The following is a 25485-nucleotide window of genomic DNA, read 5'->3' on the forward strand; positions in this document are numbered from 1 at the left end:
CAGAACCTCGGTACTGTATCAGTGTTTGCTCCCTCTACTGAGTCATCTCTCGCAAATCGTGGTTGCCAGAACCATTGTAGCTTTCCTCAGCAGCAGGCTTCCAATGCCATTCTTTCCCCGATCAGAGTCTCGGTATGGCCAGAACACCGCATGGCTAGTCATCTCCCCACAGAGTTCTTTGCGCTGTGCATCTCCAACAGCCTTGCCAGGGTCCAAAAGATGGTGATCATTTCTCCAGCAGATCCCTTGCCTCAGCTTGGCATTCTACCCAACATTTCGCATCCCTGCATGTAGAATCATATTGCATTGCATCCTTCCAAATCGCGTAGCATTTCCATTTTCATGGAGCATTACGCCATTGAAAAATTCAAACATACGCATGTAAGCATAAAACATTCTCGGTACCCCAAGTGATAAGCTAGAAGTTGTTTCCAGTACTCAGACTGAAGATTGTTCATGACTTACCTTTGTTATCCCCAGCAAGTGTCATTGGCCCATGCGCCGCCTCTATTATCATTCCCTATTTCTGTCAATGCTGACAGGCATGAAGTTTTACCGGTATCCAGACCGAAGTGGCGTTCAGGCCAGTTTTCCCGGTATCCAGACCGAAGTGGCATTCAGGCCAGTTTTCCGGTATCCAGACCGAAGTGGCATTCAGGCCAGTTTTCCCGGTATCCAGACCGAAGTGGCATTCAGGCCAGTTTTTCGGTATCCAGACCGAAGTGGCATTCAGGTCAGTTTTCCGGTATCCAGACCGAAGTGGCATTCAGGCCAATTTTCCGATATTCAGATCGAAGAAGTTTCCGACGTTCAGGTCGATGCAACTTGTGGCATTCAGGCCAATTTTCCGGTATCCAGACCGAAGTGGCATTCAGGCCAGTTTTCTGGTATCCAGACCGAAGTGGCATTCAGGCCAGTTTTCCGGTATCCAGACCGAAGTGGCATTCAGGCCAATTTTCCGATATTCAGATCGAAGAAGTTTCCGACGTTCAGGTCGATGCAACTTGTGGCATTCAGGCCAGTTTTCCGGTATCCAGACCGAAGTGACATTCAAGCCAGTTTTCTGGTATCCAGACCGAAGCGGCATTCAGGCCAGTTTTTCCGGTATCCAAACCGAAGTGGCATTCAGGCCAGTGTTCCGATGTTCAGATCGAAGAAGTTTCCGACGTTCAGGTCGATGCGACTTGTGGCATTCAGGCCAATTTTCCGATGTTCAGATCGAAATCCTTTCCAGTATTCAGACTGATGAGCGGCATTCAGGCCATGGTTATTTCTGTGTTACCATTTATTTTGGTATCCAGTTTAACATTCTTTTTCGATATTCAGACTGACTCTCACCGTACCAGACGAATTCTTCTTTCAAGACCACCTCTTTGCTGATTCTGACAGACATTGTTACTTCACTTCACTTCAGTGTAAATTTGGGCTTTTATTGTATTCAATCCCTTGATACCTCGAAAGTACGAAAGCAACTGCCATCTTCTTTCCGGGTCTCCAGTTGATTGAATAGGGGCAGCTGTAATACCCCAAAATTTACCCTTCATTTTTCCTGGAAAAAAAAAATTTAATTAATTAATTAAATAAATAAAATAAATAAATAAAATATAACAAATTATTTTGGACTTGGGTCTCCCTCATTTGAGCCCATTACCCACGAAAATCAGTCTATAAATACTGAAGTTTCAGTAGAGGAAAACACACTTGGAGTTACACTTGGAGTTACACTTGGAGTTACACTGGGAGATTCACTGGAGAAAGAAGGAAGAGAAGCAAAACCCTGAGGAAAAGATAGTGAGAGAAAAGCCAACAGAGTTCAGAGCAACCTCCAAACCCTGAAAGGAACTCAACTTGTAAACCTCACGGGCGCAACTCAATCAAGCTCTCCAATCAGGTTTGCCCTATATCCATCATCTTTATGCCTTTTATTTGAATGCTCTAAATGTATGAGGTATTATGGGTGAATTTGATACCTTTTTGTGAGGCTTTTGTGAATTTTGATGGAATTATTCATGTGGTTACATTTTGATTTAGGGGCAACTCTGGGTTACCCTATTTTGTTTATTCTAACCTGTCTTGTGTTTCCATGGCATTGTTTTCTCTTGATTTCATCCTACTACTCTAACCCTTTGTCGAGTTTTGTGAGGGCTCACATGGCTTTCGCAGAGACACTCGCGTGGTTTCCCACTTTATTTGTGGGATACCCCCTGGAGTTTTATTCTGATTATTCGTGTTGACTGATTTCCTTTGACGGTCCAGCTGGAGACATTTCAGGGTTTCTTGCCCCTTTAACTGCTATAGCTTCGGATCTTTATCCGTGTGGTAATTTTTTTCCCTTTCTCATACTTTATCGCTTTCTTAGCCGGAAGACCTCGATAGGAGGCAATGTTTGAGCCCCTTAGTGGCATTTTACTTTGAGATACATGTTTTGTGTTTTGTATTCATATCCCTGCAGGTAGCGCGGTTCCTTCGTCAAGGACTGCCTTTTTGCCCTCGAGCATCCCAAACCCTAAAACCCAAAGGAACACGTTTACTCCTTCTACTACAGGCGAGTAAGTCTCCAAAGGTCGAGCATCCGGTAGATTGCGTAGTAACGTTGTTCGTCCAAAACCCAATCCATAACCCCGTAGTTAGCCGAACTACGGCTTGCTCTGATTCTCATTCCAGATGAGATACGTAGGCATAAGACGCGATGTCTTAGCGAGCACACATCCCCCCAACTCATAGGTCAGCCGAGCTACGAAGACTCTGATTCTCATATTCAGATGAGATACGTATGCAGTGGATGCGACATCCGCGCGAGTCATTTCTCTTAACCTTTTTAGTAAATAAACACGTTAGGTAAACCCACACCCTTTAGACAAAAACTACAAAAGTGGATCCCGTAGAGTACTATGGATGCGTAGGGGTGCTAATACCTTCCCTTCGCATAACCGACTCCCGAACCCAAGATTTGGTTGCGAGACCCCGTCTTGTCCTTTCCTTTTTCAGGTTTACTTCGAGCGTTTCCTTTCCCTCCCTTGGGATGAATAACGCACGGTGGCGACTCTTCTGTCATTCTCTTTCGCCGGTTGTTTTTTTCGCACACTGTATTTTTCAGGTTGCGACACTTTTCTTTTCCAATCAATTTTCAGAGCACTTAATTAATTTTTCACACAATAGTTTCTACACCGGAAATTATTGTCTATCTTCTACTGGATCTAACCTTACGTTAGATCATAGTATTTTATTCCTTTGCTTTTATTTTCCTGTCCGATTGAAGATTGCAAGAACAAATCCAACCGGTCTGTGGTGGAGTGTTCAAGATTCCTATTAATTATTCAGGTTCTTTAATTTATTGTTTTAATTTATATATGCTCTGCATTACTGTTTATTTATATTGTTTGCCTGATATGGTTTTATTTAAGCATGATAATTGTTCAGACCTGTTTAGCATGTCCGGCTAATTAATTTAAATATCGGTATGTAAAGTAAGCGGAATAAGGAATCAAAACTAAGTTGGTTTAATTTTATTTAAAATTAAAGTCACTCTTTTTATGGTCTCAATTTACAGAGTTAATACCAAGGTTTTTGTACGAAAGTAAAAGACATAAAGAAGTTAAAATCAATAGAACGACGGTTTGAGTTTTTAACTGGACAGTGTAAATTGGACATTAATTCTAAATCAGGACGAAAGCAATTTTTAGAGTTAATTAAATTCTAATCTTTTTCAAAAAGTATTTTTAAAGGTTAAATGTGAGGACGAGAGTTAAGCATTTAAGTTTAATTATATAATCTAAGTCAATAGAGCGAGAGTTTGAGACGAGGGTGTTTAAACGGTTATTATTTTAATGAAAAGAATTTCTATAGATTCTGTTGTTTTCAAAAAGTGATTTTGGACTTAACTAATAAGTGACAGCTACGTTAGCATAAAGTCATAGTCTATTCAACAGAGCGAGAGTTTGAGATAAAACTTTTAAATCAATAGTGTCTACTGAAAAGATTTATTTTAAAAACCAAGAAACCAACGAAGATTTGATTCCCTAATTACGACGAACTACATACCGATATCCGCTTAATTGATATTTAAATTAGATCCAATTTTAGTTTTACTTTTCCCCTTAATCATCAAAGTATCATCCGCCTTAGCTTTACGAAGTAACCTTAGAAAAACGGTATATCGATTCATAAGTCCTTGTGGGATCGATATCTTTTAAAACTACGCGATAGAACTGTGCACTTGCAGTTAGTACCCCAATAGACTTATAAAGTCGCGATCAAGTTTTTGGCGCCGTTGCCGGGGAACTTTTATTTAGTCGATATCGTAACCCTTCTGTTACGCTGTAGAGACTAAGGCAATTTTTTTTCTTTCTTTCGTTGATTTGTATGCCACACACTCGCTCACAAGGCGAGCCGTTTTACTTACGAATCAACGACATTGAACTATATCTCAGAGTCTTACGACGAATTCGGAAATATCGTGCTGCAAACAATCTCCCTCCTATCGAAGTGCCCGACCTCAAAAATCTTCTTCCTTCGCCGATACCCGAGATGGCAGAACCAGCTCGTGCTCTTCGAGATTACGTCGCTCCATCGCAAGATGAGCCACATTCGAGTATTGCTCCACCCGCAATCGAAGCAAACAACTTCGAACTTAAACCTTCGCTGTTACAAGCAGTGCAACAGAATCAATTCTCTGGAAATCCTACCGAGGATCCAAACCTTCATTTATCCGTATTTGTCCAATACGCTGATACTGTTAAAGCTAACGGTGTCACTTCAGAGGCGATTCGACTTCGTCTTTTTCCCTTCTCGTTAAGAGATAAAGCTAGAAGATGGCTTCAGTCTCTTCCTTCCAACTCGGTCACCACATGGAATGAGTTGAAGAAAGTCTTTCTTGCCCGATATTTTCCTCCAAGCAAAACAGCTATGTTGAGAGCCCAGATAAATGGATTTAAACAGAAAGATAACGAGTCTCTTTTCGAAGCATAGGAAAGATACAAAGACATGATGAGACTTTGTCCACACCATGGTTTAGAGGACTGGTTAGTAATTCATACCTTCTATAATGGTCTCTTATACAACACAAGGTTAACAATAGACGCCGCCGCAGGTGGTGCGCTTATGGATAAACCTTATGCCGATGCTTATCAACTTATCGAGAGCATGGCCCAAAACCATTATCAGTGGGGAAGCGACCGAACAATGGTAGAAAAACCTCAAACGAAAAGTGGCATGTACGAGATAAGTAGCCTTGATCATGTTAATGCAAAAGTGGATGCTCTGGCCCAAAAAATTGAAAGTTTAAATGTATCACCTCCAGCCACCGTGGTTGCCGCAGCTCAAAATTGCAAAGTCTGTGGAATCCAAGGTCACACTCCTGCAGATTGTCAACTCCTAACAGGAATCCAAGCAGAGCAAGTGAATTATGCTCAAGGAAATCCCTACTCGCATACCTATAACTCAAACTGGAAGAACCATCCTAATTTTTCATATAAGAGCAATAATGCTTTATACGCACCAGGACAAGCTCCCAGTCAAGCCCCAGCTATACCCCCTGGATATCAAAAGTCGACCCCATCTACACCTAACAATAATGTTCCTAGGAAATCCAACTTGGAAATCATGATGGAGAACTTCATAGCTTCTCAACAGCAAACCAATAAAGATTTCTTAAACCAGAATGTACACACTAGCGAACAAATTAAACAACTAGCAAGTAAAGTAGATGCCCTGGCTACCCATAACAAAATGCTGGAAACACAAATATCACAAGTAGCTCAACAACAAGCGCCTACCGCTGCCCCAACTGGTACATTTCCTGGACAACCCCAACCTAATCCGAAAAGCCACGCTCATGCAACCATATTGAGAAGTGGAACAGAGGTAGAAGGACCGTCTGATCCAAGAATTGAAAACCAAAACTCTAAAAAGTCAACTGAGGAAGAAAATAAACCTAAGGAAAAGGAGGAGAGTAATAAGGAAACCGTAGAAAAGAAAGAACCTTATGTACCTCCACCACCTTATAAACCACCTATCCCTTACCCTCAAAGGCTTATTAAAACCGAAGATGCGGGCCAATTTAAAAAATTTGTTGACTTACTGAAACAATTAAACGTCACAATTCCTTTTACAGAAGCTATTACGCAGATGCCCTCATATGCTAAGTTCTTAAAAGAAATTCTTTCTAATAAAAGGAAACTTGAAGAGAGCGAAACTGTTACACTCACTGCTGAATGCAGCGCTATAATCCAGAATATGCCTCCTAAACTTAAAGATCCTGGTAGTTTCTCTATACCCTGTCACATAGGAAAATTTGTCATAGACAAAGCTCTATGCGATTTAGGAGCCGGTATCAGTGTTATGCCTTTATCCATATGCAAGAAACTGGAAATGGGAGAATTAAGACCAACTAAAATGTCTGTGCAATTAGCAGATCGTTCCGTTAGATATCCTGTAGGAATTCTTGAAAACGTTCCCGTGCGCATATGTCAATTCTACATTCCAACCGATTTTATAATTATGGACATAAGAGAAGATGAAGTTACACCCATTATATTGGGAAGACCATTCTTAGCAACCGTCGGTGCTATCATAGACGTAAAACGAGGACGACTCACTTTCGAAGTAGGAGAAGAGAAAATTGAGTTCATTCTTTCCCAATTTTTGAAAGCACCTGCAATAGACGACACATGTTACTTCATGGATATCATCGATGAATGCATAAAAGAAACAGAGTTAGAAAATGACAAATTGTCTGACTATCGTGTAGAAGACAGACTTAACCAATGTTTAGCAATGACATCGGATCCTACGCAATGCCTTAAGAAACCAAACCTCAACCTGAAAACACTTCCCAAAAATCTGAGATATGAATTCCTAGACTTAGAACTTGAACGACCAGTGATAGTTAATGCAGACCTAGGAAAACTCGAAGGCGAAAAACTCCTACATATCTTAAGAAAAACCCAACCGCACTAGGATACAACATCACCGATCTTAAAGGGATAAGTCCTTCTATTTGTATGCACCGCATCATGCTAGAAGAAGACTGTAAAACTTCTAGGGAACATCAGAGGAGACTAAACCCGGTCCTGAGTGAGGTAGTGAAAAAGGAAGTAACAAAGTTATTAGAGGCAGGTATCATATATCCTATATCTGATAGCAAATGGGTTAGTCCTGTACACGTAGTACCAAAGAAAGGAGGTATAACAGTTATTGAAAATGAAAAAGGAGAAACTATAACCAAACGAATCGAATCGGGATGGAGAATATGCATTGACTATAGGAAACTAAACAAAGCAACCCGAAAAGATCATTTCCCTTTACCATTCATTGACCAGATGTTAGAAAGATTAGCAAAACATTCTCATTTCTGCTATCTAGACGGATACTCAGGCTTCTTTCAAATACCAATTCATCCTGATGACCAAGAAAAGACAACATTCACATGTCCTTTTGGTACCTTCGCTTATCGACGAATGTCGTTCGGCTTGTGCAATGCTCCTGCAACCTTCCAAAGGTGCATGATGGCAATATTCGCCGATTTTCTCGAAAACATCATGGAAGTATTTATGGATGATTTTTCCGTATGCGGACAAAGCTTTGAAGAATGTCTTGAAAACCTAGAAAGAGTTCTAGAACGATGTGTAAAAGTAAACCTAGTACTTAATTGGGAAAAATTTCACTTTATGGTACAAGAAGGAATTGTTTTAGGACACATCATATCAAATAGAGGAATTGAAGTAGACAAAGCCAAAATAGAAGTAATCGAAAACCTTCAACCTCCGAAAACTGTGAGAGAAGTACGAAGCTTCTTAGGACATGCCGGTTTTTACCGACGATTCATTAAAGATTTCTCTAAAATAACTAAACCTTTAACCGGATTATTGATGAAAGATGCTGAATTCATCTTCGACAATAAATGTTTAGAAGCATTTCAAACGCTTAAACAAGCATTGATCTCCGCGCCCATAATGCAGGCTCCAGATTGGAATGAACCATTCGAAATAATGTGTGACGCAAGTGACTACGCCGTAGGCGCTGTTTTAGGACAACGAAAGGATAAAAAGCTTCACGTCATATATTACGCAAGTAGAACCCTAGACGAAGCACAAATGAATTACGCCACGACCGAGAAAGAACTTTTAGCAGTAGTATTTGCACTAGATAAATTTCGTTCTTACTTGGTCAGAGCTAAAATAATCGTTTACACTGACCACGCCGCCATTAAGTACCTCTTAACAAAAAAGGACGCTAAACCTAGACTCCTAAGGTGGATTTTGTTGCTACAAGAATTCGATTTGGATATCAAAGATAAGAAAGGAACTGAAAACGTAGTAGCAGATCACCTCTCTAGACTTGAAAACCTGGAACCGGAAAGAACATCGATCAACGATGATTTCTCGTACGATAAACTTATAGCTACTTTGGAAGAAAATAAAGCTGATAAACAGGTAGAGACCACCCTAGCTATATGTGTTACACCATGGTACGCCGATCTCGTCAATTATTTAGCTGCCGGAATAGTTCCACTTAATCTATCTTACCAACAAAAGAAACGATTCTTCCATGACATAAAACATTATTACTGGGATGACCCTTTACTTTTCAAAAGAGGCCCCGATGGTATTTTCCGTCGGTGTATACCTGAAGAAGAGATAGAAAATATAATCCAACACTGTCACTCCGCTCCTTATGGTGGACATGCAAGTACATCCAAGACCTGTTCTAAAATCCTACAAGCCGGTCTTTATTGGCCAAACATATGGAAAGATGTACATAATGCCATCAATAAATGTGATAGATGTCAACACACAGGAAACATATCTAGACGTGACGAGATGCCACAAAAGGGCATTTTGGAAGTAGAGATTTTCGACGTGTGGGGAATAGATTTCATGGGACCTTTTCCGCCTTCTTTTGGTAACAAGTACATACTCGTAGCAGTTGACTACGTATCAAAATGGATTGAAGCTATAGCTTCTCCAACAAACGACACACGAGTAGTAACTAGACTCTTTAAGAATATAATTTTCCCAAGATTTGGTGTCCCAAGAATAGTAGTCAGTGATGGAGGATCGCATTTCATATCTAAGGTACTCGAAAAACTACTGTTTAAGTATGGTGTAAAGCATCGAGTAGCAACACCTTACCATCCTCAAACCAGTGGACAAGTGGAAGTGTCTAACAGAGAAATTAAACAAATATTAGAAAAAACAGTCGCCACCTCAAGGAAAGACTGGTCATCAAAACTATCCGAAGCTTTATGGGCATATCGAACCGCCTACAAAACTCCCATAGGAACAACCCCATTTAAGCTTATTTATGGAAAATCTTGCCACCTCCCGGTAGAATTAGAACATAAGGCCTACTGGGCTATTAAAAATCTAAATTTAAACTATAAGGCCGCTGGTGAAAAGCGAATTCTTGACATAAACAAATTAGAGGAACTTCGACAAGACGCCTACGAAAATGCCAGAATCTACAAAGAAAGAACGAAAAAATGGCATGATAAACGTATATCAAGAAAAATCTTAAAACAAGGCGATATAGTCCTTTTGTTCAACTCTAGACTTAAGTTATTCCCAGGAAAACTACGTTCTAGATGGTCAGGCCCTTTCCAAATCACCAATGTCTTTCCAAGTGGAGCGGTGGAAATTAAAGGAAAATCTATTGAACCATTTATCGTAAACGGGCAACGTCTAAAACATTATCATTATGCTGAGAACAATGAAGATTCGCAAGTCCTTCACTTAGACGTAATGCCTCCAGAATTTATAGATTATATTTGATAGTTTTTATGTCGAGCTTACGACATTAAACAAAGCGCTTCGTGGGAGACAACCCACAAATATTTTTTTATTTTTATTTCTTCTTTGACTATTCTTTTAAATTTTATTTAGTATTCATTCTTCATTTATTTTAATTTATAAAAAAATTCTTCTTTTCTTCTTTCGGCATTTGGCCAAATCCTGACTAAAACTCTCGTTTTTCTTTTCTCTAGCTAACACTAACCTGATGGGACAAATTGATCGTATGGGTATCAAATTCAGAGGGAAAGCTCAGAAACAAAAGTTTGAGGAACTAGCAGAGAGAGAGAGATGCTACCTAGCTTGTATGCTGATGACTGGGCAATGACTGCCCTTGGACTAAGAGAAAGTGTCATGTACTTGCTGAGTCAAATAGGGTGGGAAACCACTCCTATTTGAAGACAATTCGTCACTTACCGGAGACTGACTCTAGAATTCCTTAGTTCTCTGATCTATCTACCCAGTCATGGAAAAGGAATAAGCAGAGGTTTCATTCAGTTCAGAATGTTCAACATGGAGTATCAATTTAACATTCAAGACTTTACTAACCTTTTAGGTTTCCCTACCTCTTTTGATACATTCACAGTGAGCCAAGAAGACCTTTTTGAATATAGAGAACTTGAACATTTTTGGGGAAGTTTGACTGGAAATGACGACCCCGAGGAACATGAGTTTCTTTCTGGAAACATACATAACCCGACCTTTCGCTATTTCCATAAGATCCTGGCCCACACCCTTTTTGGGAAGAAGTCAAATACTACTACAGTATCACGTGATGAACTCTTCATCATATTTTGTGCTTCCCAGAACCGTCCAGTGAATGGTGCCACTTTTATGTTGGCGAACTTTGACCGCCTTATCCAAGATGAACGAGCACCGATTCAAATAGGCGGATTGATAACCATGATTGGTAATGCTATCGGATTACGTCAACCTATGCTTGACCTAAGCCCTTTTTGTGGCATTGCGACTATGAGTATACCCTTCCTTTTCAACATTATGTTTATAGCAAACCTCGGGCCTAAAGAGTTCGAACTAATAATTGACAACCAAGTTCTTTGCCTATTCACCTTGCCTAGTCCGAGGACTAGTGTTCATAACCGTAATAACTGGCTCTACAACCTGAACGGAACACCTTCTCCTGCTAGATCTACTGAATCCATCCAGGACTATGAGATTTGTGACGACCAGATTCCTTATGCTGAGTCTGACCCTCAGACACCATCTGGTTATTATGATATTGACCCTCCACCTCAACCTATCCCGACCGAAGAGTCGGCAATACCAGATCTTAGACATCATATGCCCGAAGCTAATTATAACACCACCATTCAAGCTTTGATGTCAGAACAAGACGCCCTCAGAGAAGAGTTAGCTAATATGGGACAAGAATTTCTGGGATACATGAGCAGCATGACAAATCAATTCCACGAGTTGCTAAACCGTGTTAACTCATTCGCTCCTTCGGCCAGAGATCCTTCAAGTGGCTAGAAGTTGTTTTTCTTAGTTACTTAGTTTTAGTTTAGGCTATTTATTAGTTTTGTTTCACATTATTTTTAATATTAGTATTTGTTTTTCTTTCGCATGTTTGCTTTTGTTTTCCAATGTTACATTATGATTATTTTATGAAGCTATTGCATTATTGGTTTATTTTATTTTGATCTATGCAATTTCTATAATTACAAGTAATGATATCCACTATATGCTAATAATTACTATGCCTGTTAAAGAAATACATATATTATGGTAGTAGAATAGCATGCAAGGCAATTTAAAAGCATTACAATAGCAAAATAAAATAAGCATAAGCAAAACAAAATAACAAAAATAAAATATAATAATAAAAACAAATTATGAAGCACCCACGCAAGCAGTGACCGTTGCAAGCTGACTGTGTGACGAGCGTCACACACGCCATCACGGTCGTCACACCAAGTGCCTGTGACGCCCGTAACACCCTTGTCGTGAGCGTGACACCTTCAGACTAGGTGAACGTTAGTAACCGTTGGGGACACGACCGTTACACCACCCCACTTTTTACCTTCCCCATTCACTTACCCATTTACTCACATTTACCCACATTTAATTATTTTTCACCCACTCCCTTTCCAACTTCCAAAACTTTTCCTATAAATACCCACCATACCTTTCTTTCTACATCATCCCAACATACATTTCTCCATACAAAATCCTTTTTCATCCCTTCTCCTCCTTTCAACCCACTTATCAGTATGGCGGGAAACCAACAATTCGGAAATATCATCTTCCGATCCGAAGATGATAATTATCAAAGGGAGCAGTTCGAGCGTTTCCAACAGCGAGGTGTCGTATCTACCAGGTATCCTGATTTAAATTGTTTACAAGAATTAGGATTACTTCAGGGTATACAATGGATGCTTCTCCTTGCTGATTTAACCTTTTTATGCATACACAATCAACCTACCTACCCATCTCTCACCTTAGAATTTTTAAGTTCTTATTCGTACAACACTCCTACCGGTGAAGACGAGTACTTAACCGGTACCGCAACCTTCCGCATGTTCAACACCGAATACTCACTATCCCAGGATCAGTTGAGTGCCATGCTACAGTTCCCTGTAGGAGACCGAGTCCACCCAAGAATCCCTCCGAACTCCCAATGGCACATACACGCCTTCGACCTCTTTAGAAAAATATCCGGTGTGGAAACCGATAATTGGGATGCACTACTTGCTTCCCATATACATAACCCAACCATCCGGTATTTTATCCGCATCCTGCAAAACACAGTTTTTGGAAGACCGAACAACAGCAAAGTCAACGCCAAGGAATTATTCTTCCTCCACTGCGTCTTTGAAATGGATACAAAGGTAAACGTTGCTTCTTTCTTATTTCATCATATCCGCACCCTATGTGCTAGAGGCCGCCAACCTTTCGTGATTGGAGGATTAATAACCTCCATAGCACTTGGTTTGAATCTAGGGGACCGACTTCAAAATTTACAAGCTCTCCCACCCCTATTTATGGATATAAGCTATTGTCGGTCCAGCCGCCTAATCAAAAACAGGGTAGGCGGAAGGTATTATCTTATGGTGAATAACCACGAAGTCCCAAGCGTTGTTTTACCCAACATTGCCCTCACAGATGTCACCAACCCCAACCGCTTCATCTACGACCTTAATGCTCCCGAAGCTACAGAGCCTACACACGCAAACCCGCCTCCAGACGAGTTTGAAGAAATGGAGCAAGGTGATCAAGGTCCTGAGCAACAATCAATCCCGCTCAACCCTTCCGATAATGCAACTGGTCCATCCTCACGACGTCGTCGACGAAGAAGGCCAGCAACCAACGACGACATCATGGATGCTATTGATGGTATGCAAGCGCAGAATCTCGAAGTGATGCAAATGATGCGCCAGATGCAACAACAACAGGAAGCGAGGAATGCAATAACCGACCAGCGGTTCACTGAGTTGCTCAGCAGGTTTGACGACTTAGGAGTACGTCAACGATCTCAAGGTCCAAGAACAAGAGGCGGCAGGTAGCATTGACTTTAGTTTCTTTTTCTTTTTTCTATTTCTTTTGTTTTCTTTGAAACATTGGGGACAATGTTTCATTTAAGTGTGTGTGGGGGGGGGGGGAACCTTGTTCTTTCAACCTTCCCTTTTCAAGTATGTTATTTTCCCTTTCATTGTTATTTCCCTTCCTTATTATATATAAAAAAATTATTATAATATATATTTATTTTAAGTTAAGTCCCTAGTGTGAAAATTTTCTATTATCTATTTCCCTCAATTTTCTTGAGCCATAACAAAAATTCAACACACTCAGTAAATATAAAGGTTGCTTATTTTATCAAACTTGAGTGAAATCAAGAAAAAATTATTACCATACCAACGCTCTAAACAAACCTCAACATGTTAGATCAGAAAAGTACCTATTATACCAATCCCTTGAACTTTTAGTTTTATAGTAACCCCGAGTAGTTTATACAAGAAGTCAGCACCATCTCAATAGCAAACTACGTGGAGAGCCGATGAATATAAGTGAATGATTCCCAAAATAACAAAAAAAATATATATATATCAGGAAATGCACTAATTAAGTTAGGTGATCCTTACCAGATCATTTAATCTAAAGGTTGCAGATCATACAAAAGCATAATACGAAAGATCCATTATGAGTTGGTTCAGCAGGTATCTGGTGCTGAACTTGGTAGGGCGAACTACGGTCCGATCCCCCGCAATCTGCAATGGACTAAATAACGAAGTTATCCAACTTATGTACCAGAACTTCAAGCTAAAAAGGGGATCAGAATCACTAACCGGTTACTCCACTATGCGCGCGAAAAGATAAAGGGCTTAATGTGATTTCGCTAGAATGAAAACGGGTGAAATAAGAGTAAAGGAACTAGGATAGCTATAATAACATTACTCGAACTGGTTTGCATAAGGTGGGGTTATCTGAGGTTGTGACGGTGGTTGTTGATGTCAAGATTAAACTCAAGTTACTTCTAAACAAGGTTTACATGCAACCCAGTACGAATTGATGTGTGTTTTGAAATTTCATCTGGCCAAATTTTTAAAACGATTTCTATACTGTATCTTGCTTGAGGACAAGCAAAGGTCTAAGTATGAGGGAGTTTGATAACATGAAATAACATCACATTTTTGGACTCAATTTAATTAAATTATATTATTATTTGTTTCAATTTATTTCATATTATTTGATATTATGTGGTATTTTCCCTTCTATTTGTCTCAGGTAACTTATTTGAAGCATAAGTGAAAAAGGAAGAAAAGGGGGGTGAAAAAGAGGATGAAAGCAAATTCCACTAAAGCCCAGCCCACAATTACAAGCCAGGAGCGCTGAAGCTGTGACGACCGCCACACAAGGTGTGACGAGCGTCACGCCCTGCTACTTTGTGTTACGAGCGTAACACATGGTGTGACGAACGTCACACCCCACTCCTATATTTTTGGCTTTTAACGCGCAACAGAGGCACGTTGAAGCCTATTCTTCCGCTTGACTCATTGAAGCGTGCAAGTTACTTACGAAATGCACTTTTGGAAACGGTTACAAATTAGAGTAATATAAATAGAGCCAAAGATCCAACCCTGCAGCTCTCTCTCTCTCTCTCTCTCGGTCTCGCTTCTTTTTCCGCCGTGCAAGCATTTACAACATTAATTTTCTACAGCTTTCTATTATTAGCAATTTTTATTTCCTTTTCTTTTCCAGTCAATTTTCAAAGCACTTAATTAATTTTTCACATAATAGTTTCTACACCGGAAATTATTGTGTATCTTCTACTGGATCTAACCTTACGTTAGATCATAGTATTTTATTCCTTTGCTTTTATTTTCCTGTCCGATTGAAGATTGCAAGAACAAATCCAACCGGTCTGTGGTGGAGTGTTCAAGATTCCTATTAATTATTCAGGTTCTTTAATTTATTGTTTTAATTTATATATGCTCTGCATTACTGTTTATTTATATTGTTTGCCTGATATGGTTTTATTTAAGCATGATAATTGTTCAGACCTGTTTAGCATGTCCGACTAATTAATTTAGATATCGGTATGTAAAGTAAGCGGAATAAGGAATCAAAATTAAGTTGGTTTAATTTTATTTAAAATTAAAGTCACTCTTTTTATGGTCTTAATTTACAGAGTTAATACCAAGGTTTTTGTACGAAAGTAAAAGACATGAAGAAGTTAAAATCAATAGAACGACGGTTTGAGTTTTTAACTGGACAGTGTAAATTGGACATTAATTCTAAATCAGGGCGAAAGCAATTTTTAGAGTTAATTAAATTCTAATCTTTTTCAAAAAGTATTTTTAAAGGTTAAATGTGAGGACGAGAGTTAAGCATTTAAGTTTAATTATATAATCTAAGTCAATAGAGCGAGAGTTTGAGACGAGGGTGTTTAAACGGTTATTATTTTAATGAAAAGAGTTTCTATAGATTCTGTTGTTTTCAAAAAGTGATTTTGGACTTAACTAATAAGTGACAGCTACGTTAACATAAAGGCATAGTCTATTCAACAGAGCGAGAGTTTGAGATAAGACTTTTAAATCAATAGTGTCTACTGAAAAGATTTATTTTAAAAACCAAGAAACCAACGAAGATTTGATTCCCTAATTACGACGAACTACATACCGATATCCGCTTAATTGATATTTAAATTAGATCCAATTTTAGTTTTACTTTTCCCCCTAATCATCAAAGTATCATCCGCCTTAGCTTTACGAAGTAACCTTAGAAAAACGGTATATCGATTCATAAGTCCCTGTGGGATCGATATCTTTTAAAACTACGCGATAGAACTGTGCACTTGTAGTTAGTACCCCAATAGACTTATAAAGTCGCGATCAATAAGTCTGACTGAGATAGGTCTCCCCCATTTAGTTTAGTGTGTGGTATGTTTTAGGAGTTTGGTTCTTTGTACCAAATCTCTAACATGCATTAACACCTATATTTTTATTGCCCGACCTCAGATAGTTGTGACTTCTACATAAGTCCAATTACGATTGCTTAACATAGAGGTAAATGTGTCCCTCAAACATAACATTCTAGTAAGTGAGATTGTAAGTCTCCCATTCTTCATGGAATTGTGTGGGAACTTGACCTTTTTTCCATTCATGAGAGCTAGTGGCATACTTGTTGATTTATCCAAGTTGGAGCCCTTCTCATGGATGATGTCTTGGTTCAAGAGTTCATACTTGTGAATGAATGGTCGAGTGTTCTCCAAAGAATGACTTAAGCAATTAAAACTCTTCACTAACATTTGACTAACTCTTTATTAATTTTTCTTTACTTTCAAGTCATTTACTTAATGCAATTTAAATTTTAGTACATTTATCATTCATCTTCCATTTACATTTCATGCAACTTGTTTATATTTCAATCCTTTTCACTTTGCTCACTTGAGCCATATCCTGTGATTGTATATATTGTTTGCTTGCCTTTGTTTTTGTTTATGGTCTTAGGAACTTAAAACACCTAATAACAAAAAAAAAAACCTAAAAAAACATCTTGGTGGATTGATGGACTTAATCTGAACTTTTGGACTTAGAACTAGGCAACATTCCATGTGCTAAAGGACTTGGCCAATGCCAACATATGAGACTGAGTTATCTTTGACTATGCTTTCATCTGATGCAAGACCTTGAATGCATTGGATTCATATGCTACTTTGTCTCTGTGCTTATTGTTATATTGTTATCTTTGTCTATGTCTAATGATTGTTCTGAGTTGATCAAGGAATATTTCATCTGTTACATTGGAAGATATTGAAGACTGCTAGCTACTGGAATGCTTGCTTGGATATTATGGCTATCTTATTCGATGTTTTGGTCTTCATATGATGCTCGGGTGTTGCTTATTACTTGTTTCTTGTCAAATTCCAAAGGAAAATGGGTTTCTATACGGCATTCTTGTCTGTTGGATTGCATCCCATTTGTCAGATCTTTTCAACTCTTAAATTTTAATTTTTGTCTAGGGTAGTATCTTCATATCTTCCCACTTCTTAAATTTCAAAAATCTCTTCCTCTTTTCAAAAACTTTCTTTGCTTCTGATTTCAAACTTAGACATGTTTTAATGATTAGAAACTTTGGCCTTATGCCATTGAAATTTCAAACCTTTGTCTTAACTCGTGAATAAACTTAACCATATTGACTTTAATTTCAAAAAGACAAAAAGAACTAATAACCCCCTTCAAAACTTTGGCCTTTTGTGCCTATTCTGATTAAACTTTTGTTAAAATAAATTCACCAACTTCTTTGAAATTTTTACCACAAACTACGGGGTTTTGATCCCTCATTTTTATGGGTACCTAGGCATAAGACCGAAGGTCTTGTCAAACACAAAATATAATTAATGAATTCTTTTCTAATCCCCTCACTCTATATTTTATCAAACATCATTTAGACCAAATCAATTGCACACAAAAAAAGGCTCCCTATGAGTACCTAGGACACTTTGGGTGCTAACACCTTCCCTATGTGTAACCAACCTCCTTACCTGTAATCTATAACATTTTACTAGTTTTGATTTAAAAACTTCTTATCTTTGGGTTTTGTTCGTAGTTTACCCATAACTTGATGGTCATGAATTTATCGCTATAGAAATTAAGTGGCGACTCTGCTGGGGAGTAGTCCCCAGTGGGTTTAGCCTATTTTTTTGTGTGTATATATTTGCATATTTGATGTTTATTTATATATATTGTTGTGTGATACTCTGTCTGTTGTGCTTGGCGATCTCTGTGTGGTGAGATAGGTTCTAACCCGAACTTGAGTGCAATCTAAGATAGGAGGGTGGTATAATCATGTTGGATTTGAAGGAGTAGTCCTGAAAGAGTTGACATGAGATCCCTCACTCAGTGGAAACCTCTTTAGAGTTACTGTCACACGAGTAATTCGTGGATAGGCATTACTTTCTCTAATTTGGGGGTCCGAGAAGTTTAGGACTGTAGATAGATGGGATTAAGACTCTGGGAACTTTTGTAGAACATATGATCTACAGGTTTTTATCCTTAGTACAATCCTTTGGGATGGTTCTTAACCTGACTCCATGCTCGTGACTCGAAACAACCCCTTTGATTCTTGGTTAATCCGAGCAAGTCTTGTCAATATCAATGGAACTTGGGTGTTGATAAGGTAAAAACCATAATCCACCAAAATGGATGATTGATCTTGATGATGACTTGATCCATCCCTTGATCTTTGTTTGTATTTACCTTGTGTGTGATCCCTTGTGTGTGATTGTTGCATTCATGCATACATACGCATCATAACATTCATCACGGAAGAATAAACTTCAAGGGAACTAAGGTCTTATTTGCAAATATTTCCAGACCATTGACGAAGGAACACTAAGAAGTACAGTTTCATATGTCCTAATTTTAAAGAGCTAAGTAAGTTGTCATCCTTGGTACTAGATCCCTTGGACTTCAAGCAACGTCATGGGAAGCTCTTGTTTATGTTATCTACTGATGTGGTTAAAAGACTTTTGAGTGTTTTGGTTCAATTCTATGACCCTCTTTATCGGTTCTTCACTTTTCCCGACTATTATCTTATACCCATGTTGAGGAGTATACCCATCTCTTGGGTATACCCGTGTCTAACAAGGTACCTTTTAGTGGATTAGAGGAGATTCTTAAATCTCATGTTATAGCTGAAGCTCTTCATCTGAAGAAATCTGAGATTGATGCTCATTTGGTAAAGAATGGAGGAATTCTTGGGTTGACTTCTTTGTTTCAAATTGGTAGAGCTATTGTTTTTTCTCAGGCCGATAGCATGGATGCTTTTGAAGCTATTTTTGTTATGCCCATCTATGGTTTGACTTTGCTCCCTAACATTGATGGTTTTGTTGATGTTAACGCCATTAGAATTTTGTTGATTGGGAATCCTATTTTGACTCTGTTGGGTGACATGTACTTCTCTCTGCATTTGAGGAATTGTAAAGGTGGTGGGACTATTGTATGTTGTGTTCCTCTTCTGTACAAGTGGTTTATTTCGTGCTTTCCTCAAATGCATGTTTTCATGGAGAACCGACAATTTCTACGGTGGTCCCAGAGACTTATGTCTCTCACTAATGATGATATTGTTTGGTATGATTATGCAATTGGGTAATTGGGACATTATTGATAGTTGTGGTGAGTTCTCTAATGTGTCTCTCATTGGTACACAAGGATGAACTAACTACAACCCGACATTGGTCCGTCGTCAACTTGGGTTCCCCTTGAGAGATAAGCCTAATAACATTCAGTTAGAGGATCTATTATATCAGGAGGGTAAAGATCCCCAACTTTTGAAGAGTAAAATGGTGCGTGCTTGGCACAATGTGCATAGGAAAGAAAGATCTTAGTTTGGTTCATGCAACTATCTAGCTTTGGAAGCTTATACCATTTGGATGAAGAAGAGAGCTTTGGAGATCAAGATGTCGTGCGCTTGTGAGAGACCTATGTTTGTGGTTATGGTTGAGCCATTAACTCTCCCTAACCAAGATGTAGAGGATTTGGAAGATGCTGTAGCGGTAAATTCATGACCATTAAGCTACGGATAAGCTTAACGTCAATAAAACCAGAGTCGCCACCACACTTTTATTATTTCCAAAGGAAAAGGGAAAAGTACGAACAAAACCCAAAGATAAGAAGTTTTCAAATCAAAACTAATAAAATGCCAGAGATTACAGGTAAGGGGGTTGGTTACACAGAGGGAAGGTGTTAGCACCCAAAGTGTCATAGGTACTCCTAGGGAGCCCTTTTTTTTTGTGTGTGTGTGTTTGGTATAAAAGATGTTTGAGAAAAATAGAGTGGGGGGATGAGAAAAGAATTCATTGATTATATTTTTGTGTTTGACAAGACCTTCGGACTTCTGCCTACGTACCAACATAAAAAAGAGGGATTAAAACCTCGTAGTTCGTGGTGACAATTTCAAAATGGGTGAGTTGCTTTTTAACAAAATTTAAGTGGAAAGAGGCACAAAGGGCCCAAAAGTTTGAATGAGTGTTAGTTCTTTTTGTCTTTTGAAATTTTAAGTCAATATGATTAGATTTACTTACAGGTTTGATTTAAGAAAATAGTTATAAAAATTCAATGGCATAAGGCCAAAGTTTCACTTGAAATAAGGTCTAAGTTTGAAATCACAAGCAAAAGAAAGTTTTTGAAAAGGGGGAGAGATTTTGAAATTTAAGAAGTGGGAGGAGATGAAGACACTAATCCTAAGCATAAAATTAAAAGTTAAGAGTTGAAAAGATATGACCAATGGGATGCAATCAAACAGACAAGAATGTCATATAGAAAACCCATTTTCCCTTTGGACTTTGAATCAAGCAATTATCAACAAGAAATTAGAAATATCAAGCATCATGAAGATCAAGGCATCAAATAAAGATGGCCACATCCAAGCAAGCAAATCTCATAGCTAGCAGTATTCTTTGTCTTAACATGTATCAGATGAAATACTCCTTGATAAACTCAGAAGAAAGACATCTGCATCAAGGCCAACTAGCAGATAAGTTTAGATAAATCATAATACTTGCATCAGATGAAGGTTTAATTCATAATAACTTGGTCTCAAGATGTTGGCATTGGCCAAGTCCTTTTGCATATGGAGTGTTGCCTAATCCTAAGTCCAAAAGTTCAGATCAAGCTCAACAGTCCACTCAAACATTTTTTAGGGTTTTTATTGTTTCTTAGGTATTTTAAGGTCCTAAGACCACAAGCACAATCAAAACACACAAACAAATATATACAATCACAATATATGGCTCAAATGAGCAAAAGTGGAAATGGCATAAACATAGACAAGTTTAATGAAATGTAAATGGCAATGAATGATAAATGACTAGAAATTAAATGGCATAAAGTAAATGACTTGAAAGTAAAGCAAGACTAATAAGAGTTAGTCAAATGTTAGTCAAAGTTAATTGGATGTTAGTAGTGTTTTGCTTTTCAATTGATTAAGTCATTCTTTGGAGAACACTCAACCATCTATTCACAAGCATGGATCCTTGAACCAAGACATCTTCCCTAGGAAGGAAAAAAGGCCAAGTTTCCACACAATACCATGAAAGATGGGAGACTTACAATTTCACTTACTAGAATGCTATGCCTTTGGGGGTCAAATTTAGCTCTATGTTAAGCAATCCTAATTGGACTTATGTAGAAGTCACAACTATCTGAGACCGGGAAATAAAAATTTAGGTGTTAATGCATGTTAGAGGTTTGGTATAATGAACACAACTCCTAAAACATACTGTAACACCCCGATAAAAATAAGCTGATTATTTAATTTAAGTTAATATTATATTTATTAATTTAATTAAATAATTGGAATTATTGGATTATTATTATTATTATTGGAAAATATATAAGTTGGAAATAAGGAAAAAGAGTTCCATTTTGGTAAAAAGAGTTTTCACGTGAAAACAGAGAAGCGGCTCAAAAAGAGGAAAAGGGCAAAGAGGCAGAGCAAGAGGAAGAAGGTTGGAGAAGAGAAAGCTTGAAGCTTAAAGATTCCCCGGATTAACTCAGGTAAGGGGGGTTTATCGTCGTTTAATGGGTATTATGGATTAACATGTAATGGGTAGTGATAAGCCGTTGAATTGACCCTAATTGGGATGATGAGTGCTGAAAAATTGTGATGAATAAACTGTGTTAAAACTGAAATTGAATATGTACTTGTGTGAGTTGTGATTTCCCGAACGTATAGCTTTTTACGGAATCGGAATCGGAGGTCCGGAAGTCCTCCAACGGCGGAAAATGCGGAGAATTCTGCATTCTGCTTCGTGTTAGCGCAGGAACAGCTTTCTGTCTTGCGTTAACCGGTTAACCCAGGGTGTTAACCGGTTAACACTGTTAGGAATTGGGAAGTATTGCTGTTTTGCTTGCGTTAACCGGTTAACCCAGGGCGTTAACCGGTTAACACTGTTGTGATTTGTGATAATTGCTGTTCTGTGTGCGTTAACCGGTTAACCCAGGGCGTTAATCGGTTAACACTGTTAAATTTGGCCAGGAAGCGTGTTTTGGTCTGTGTTAACCGGTTAACCCAGGACGTTAACCGGTTAACACTGTTGAAAAGTGGGAAAATTGGTACCTTAATGTTGTGAACATAATTGGTGATTGGCCTATATCGGTGTGTGATATAGTAGGGATTATTTCCCGTTGTTTTGAGTAGGATAGGTGTTAGTAGAGTGTGCTAATACTGTGACTGAATTATTTGGCATGACATAATATGATTATGTGATAAATATGCTGATGATGTGTGAAAATATGCATAATGTTATGAATGTATATATTATGTATGTAATTGTTGATGGACTATTTTATGGCTTAGAGTGTGAGCATATGTCCATTGTGGATTGTTGTTGATGTTGCATGCTAGGTGATTTGGCATAGCATAATGTGGCCTTTATGGTGGTAGCTAATTCCCATGGTGAGGAATTAGTGATGTTAGTCATTTTGGACTGTTGTTGATATTTGCATGCTAGGTGATTAGCGTGCATAGCATGGCCCTTGGGGTGGTAGCTAATTCCCATGGTGAGGAATTAGTGATGTGAGTCATTAGGTCTCAAATGAGTGGGACTAGTGAGCTTGGTAGCCGTACCTGGATTTGGTCGGTGAAGTTGAACTATATGTTCACGAATAGTCGGTACCGCATGCATGGAGTCTCATTGCATAATGTATGTATTGTGTATAATATGAATGGATGTGTTCCAATATTATACGTGTGTTTTGATGTTTATGTGAGTATGATTATGAGTATGAGTTGATGTTGCCGTTACTGAAGGTGTGATGTAATTAGGGTGATTAATGTGTTATTTACTTAGCATTACATGATATTCTATAATGCTTTTTACATCGATTGAGGAACTCACCCTTACAACTATTTTTCAGGTAACGAGCAGTGATTGAGTAGGAACTAGTGCTTGAAGTCTAGTGTAGTTCCTTAGTGGGTCGTGCTCTGGTAGATGTAACATCGGGATGGGATGTTTTAAATGTTTTATTGTTGGTTGTGAACCAGTTTACATGTAATATGCTACATGTTTTGCATGATTGATTAGATTTCTATCCGCTGCGAATTATGCAATGTTTTATTTTGATTAATAAATGAGCATGACAGTTATATTGGTGAATGGTGTGAAGTGATTGTGTGACACCCTTAATTGCATATTTACTCTGATTGATATATGTTGTTATTTTAATTAAACTTTTGGGGTATTTTAGAAGGGTGTTACATTAGTGGTATCAGAGCATAGTCGGTCGAGTCGAGTCGTAATTATTCTGTTTTCCCTGTACGGGATAGGTGTTGTGTAACCCTATCAGTACTTATTGTTTTAGCTTGTTGGGTTTTCAGAATAGAGATGGCTGGAAGAGGTAGAGATGATGCTGCGATTGCTGAGGCTCTGGGTATGCTAGCTGGAGTACTTGGAGGGAATCCGAATGTTGTAGGAATGGGAGCTGCCCGTCAACTGAGTGAGTTCCAGAAGAACAATCCTCCAATGTTCAAGGGAGCATACGATCCAGATGGTGCTCAGAAGTGGTTGAAGGAGATCGAGAGGATCTTCCGAGTGACTGAGTGTGCCGATAACCAGAAGGTCAGGTTCGGTACGCATATGCTGTCAGAAGAAGCAGATGATTGGTGGGTTGCTACCCGCACTGAGTTGGAATCTGCTGGGAATGCTGAGATCACTTGGGCGGTGTTCAGAGAGAGATTCCTGAGGAAGTATTTTCCAGAGGATGTCAGAGGAAAGAAAGAGATAGAGTTCTTGGAATTGAAGCAGGGCAACCGGTCTGTTACTGAGTATGCTGCTAAGTTCACAGAGCTGTCGAAGTATTACACTCCCTATGATGAGGCTACTGGGGAATTTTCAAAATGTGTGAAGTTTGAGAACGGGTTGCGTCCCGAGATCAAGCAGGCTATTGGGTATCAACGGATTAGAGTGTTTTCTGATTTGGTTGACTGTTGCAGGATTTTTGAACAGGATACCAAAGCCAGAGCGGAGAGCTATCAGCAGAGGGTTGATAGGAAAGGCAAGAATCAGAATGATCGTGGGAAACCGTATGCAGCCGGCAAAGGTTTCCAGAGACAGAGTGGGATGAAGAGGCCTAGTGGGGGAGACTCTAGTGCCCCTGCTAAGTGTTATAGATGTGGTCAGGCTGGACATCGTTTCCATGAGTGTACCAGTGCGGAGAAGAAGTGTTTCAAGTGTGGCAAAGGTGGTCACTTGGCTGCAGAGTGCCGGTTGAAGACTATGACTTGTTTCAACTGTGGAGAGGTGGGTCATATTATCCCACAGTGTCCTAAGCCGAAGAAAGAGAACCAGTCGGGAGGCAAGGTCTTTGCTTTATCGGGTTCTGAGACTTTTGCAGATGATCGTTTGATCCGAGGTACGTGTTATATTAATGGCTTTCCTCTTGTAGCTATTATTGACACAGGTGCGACTCATTCCTTTATATCTTTGGATTGTGCTGTGAAACTTAAGTTAGAGATATCTGAGATGCATGGAAGTATGGTGATTGATACTCCTGCGAAGGGTTCAGTGACTACTACTTCAGTTTGTTTAAATTGTCCTTTGAGTATTTTTGGTAGAGACTTTGGGATGGACCTAGTGTGTCTTCCACTAGTGCAGATTGATGTTATCTTGGGTATGAACTGGTTGGTGTTTAACCGAGTTTATATCAACTGTTTTGATAAGACTGTGATCTTTCCTGAGATTGAGGAAGGAAAGAGTTTGTTTCTATCAGCAAGGCAGGTGAATGAGGCAGTAGCAGATGGGGCAGAGTTGTTTATGCTGTTAGCGACTTTGGAGGCTAAAGATAAACTGGTGATTTGCGATCTAGCTGTGGTGTGTGATTTTCCTGATGTGTTTCCGGAAGAAGTGAATGAATTACCGCCAGAGCGTGAAGTTGAGTTCTCGATTGATTTGGTACCTGGTACTAGGCCGGTGTCGATGGCTCCGTACCGTATGTCTGCTGTTGAGTTAACGGAATTGAAGAGCCAGTTGGAAGATCTGTTGGATAAGAAATTTATTCGTCCGAGTGTGTCACCGTGGGGTGCACCAGTGTTATTGGTTAAGAAGAAAGAAGGTACTATGAGGTTGTGTGTGTAACACCCCGAATATTGTTAGATTAATTTAAATATTATTTTAATATGATTATTTGAAGGTGAAATGAATTATTAAATAATATTGGGAATTATTATTATTATTATA

General features: G+C 38.9%; 1 non-coding gene across 1 annotated transcript; it reads right to left on the reverse strand.

Annotated features, from left to right (window-relative positions):
- Positions 1 to 4905: 4905 nt before the first annotated feature.
- LOC127076923 (small nucleolar RNA R71) lies at positions 4906 to 5012 on the reverse strand. Its single transcript, XR_007786937.1, has one exon. It is a non-coding gene; the product is annotated as a small nucleolar RNA R71 (small nucleolar RNA).
- Between the last annotated feature and the right edge of the window lie 20473 nt (positions 5013 to 25485).

This window comes from Lathyrus oleraceus, chromosome 4, assembly GCF_024323335.1.
Source record: "Lathyrus oleraceus cultivar Zhongwan6 chromosome 4, CAAS_Psat_ZW6_1.0, whole genome shotgun sequence".
Classification (NCBI taxonomy): domain Eukaryota; kingdom Viridiplantae; phylum Streptophyta; class Magnoliopsida; order Fabales; family Fabaceae; genus Lathyrus; species Lathyrus oleraceus.